We start from the raw sequence: 2674 nt of genomic DNA, 5'->3' as shown, positions 1-2674 counted from the left end.
TGTTCATCGAGGGTAGGGTAACACAACACATATACATTTACTTATCAACAACATACCCTCGCTTTCTGTGCTTGCTTGGTATCCCTAAAATCCACAAGGATGTCCACAACCCACCCATGAGACCACTTGTAGATGGCCGTGGTTCTCCTACCTATCCATGTGCTAAAATCATTGACAACATTTTACAGAAACACTTGGTCAGCTTTCCACAGATCTGCAAAGATTCTTGGTCATTCCTTGGTAAAATTAACAAGTTAGATTTCAACGCAAGGTACAATTTTCTTACTATTGATGTTAAAGATTTGTACACCTGCATTCCCCAAGACATAGCAGTGGACTGGGTAGAACAAGTGCTTAGATCTAATGGTAGTAGTGGGAATGAGTTGGTTCTGGTTCACGAATTGTTGGACCTGGTCTTGTCTAACAATTTTTTTACATTTGACAACAACTTTTATTTGCAAAAAACTGGAGTAGCCATGGGCTCCCCTTGTGGGGCCAGTGTTGCCAATCTAGTCATGGCACAATGGGAACATGATTACGTGTCTACTAACTTCCCATTTAAAGACCAGGTGATTTTTTTACACCCGTTACTTGGACGATATTTTTATCCTCCTGGACGGTGACTTGCCCACGAGTGAAGCGTTAGTGGACTATTTTAATTCAACTACACAGTTTTTGAAATTCACTGCTAGTTTCCATACTGAAGCCATCCCGTACTTGGACATTTTACTATCTAAAGACATTAGCTTTCACAAATATACAGCTAATATATATAGGAAAGTAACGTACTCCAACTCATTCCTGCACTACACAAGTTGTCATCCTTTTCATCAGAAGCGGGCGATCGTCAAAGGTCAGCTAGTGAGGGCAGCCCGCATTATCACATTGGATAGTGATTTTGCCAATGAATGTGGACACCTAAGGAATATGTTTTTACACCGGGGTTACCCACATGAAATGTTAGACACTATTATAGAAGAAGTGTTGTCTAAGCGTCAGTGTCATTTTTATAAACCAATCTTGAATAGAGAATTGGTTCTTATGAATGACACTGAACCCTCGAACACAGACTTAGTAAATGTCCACACAAGTAGGCATCCTTCTGAATGTAATCAAAGGCTTGCCCAAGTTACACAAGGGCAAACATCCAACCCCATTGCGTCCCATTGTATCAGGTGATCATTGGGTAACACAAAATATATCCTCATATATACAAACTAGATTGGGAGTGCTTGTTAAGAAAGTACCCACTATACTACTTGACTCTTTTAGATTGTTGGATGATTTGAAATTGGATATGGTGAAAAACAATATAAAACATGACACCTTGTTAGTAACACTAGATATTGAGAGTCTTTTTACCAATATTCCCAATGAATATGGCGTGAATGCAATCAGAATGCATATGACAGAACTAAAAATTGACAATGTAGAGATCATGAATATATGTTGTATGTTGGACCTTGTTCTGAATAACAACATTTTCCTCTATGACAATAAGGTATATGCACAAACATGGGGGGTGGCCATGGGCACCCCCTGTGCCAATGCATATGCCAACCTTGTTGTTTTTGAGTGGGAAAAGGAATACATCTTTAATGATCCCAGATTTGAGAATGTCGTCTTATATAGACGCTTTATAGATGACATTTTAATATTGTGGAATGGGGATGAAACTACCTTAAACTCATTTATCAACTACATGAATAATGCTACCTCCTTCTTTAAATTTACTCATGAATTTTCTAAGCTTAATATCAACTTTCTAGATATCACTATTAAGAAAGACACCAAATGTGAATTAGTAACCACGCTCTATAGAAAATCCTGCTGGAGGAATGGGATTCTCCAATATAACAGTCTACACCCGCGTCATATTTTTCAAAATATAATAAAGAACCAGATGAACAGGATATTGAGAATATGTAGTGACTATTCAGATGCTCTTAAATTAATTAATACTCAGAAGAAATACTTTATAGATAGGGGCTATCCATTGAAATTAATAGATGATGTGTTGAAATCCATATTTGATAACACTATGCCCCAGACTAAACCATTTAAACCCCATAGAATAAAGAACGGGGTCCAAAAAGTACAATATGATATAAAATATACTAGTGATGTGCAGCATTTAACTAATATAGTGAGAGGAAATTGGAAGATCTTGTTATCAGACATAATAGTTTCAGAAATACTTAGTGAAAAACCAGCTTTTAGATATACGAATTGTATGAATTTAAAAAGGTTGTTATGTAAAGAAAAACTAGACGTCACATCTACTGATGTCAGGTCTCAATTGAAAACAGGCACTTTTCCATGTGGAAAATGTTCGCTTTGTGGATACATCATCAAGAAGAGTGGCTCCAATGCTTTAGGCATTGAATTAAGCAAAAAATCTACGTTTTATGCAACTTGTAACACCAGAAACGTTATCTATTTAGCTACTTGTAACCTTTGTGACAGTTATTATGTGGGATTGACTTCGCGCAGGCTTAGAGACCGGATATATAACCACGTTTATGATATAAGAAGAAATAGCTCTACCAATGCATTGGCTATGCATTGTAATATCCACCCTAAACATAGTTTTGTGTTTCAGGTTCTACAAATAATAGATCTAAATAGAAGGGAAGGTGACCATATGAACACCTTGGAAACCTTTGAACTTAGA

The sequence above is a fragment of the Protopterus annectens genome, chromosome 2.part1 (genome assembly GCF_019279795.1).
Source record: "Protopterus annectens isolate FY-2018-M chromosome 2.part1, PAN1.0, whole genome shotgun sequence".
In the NCBI taxonomy this organism is placed as follows: Eukaryota; Metazoa; Chordata; order Ceratodontiformes; family Protopteridae; genus Protopterus; species Protopterus annectens.
The sequence above is the reverse complement of the archived record's forward strand: the minus strand, read 5'-3'. Positions refer to the sequence as shown.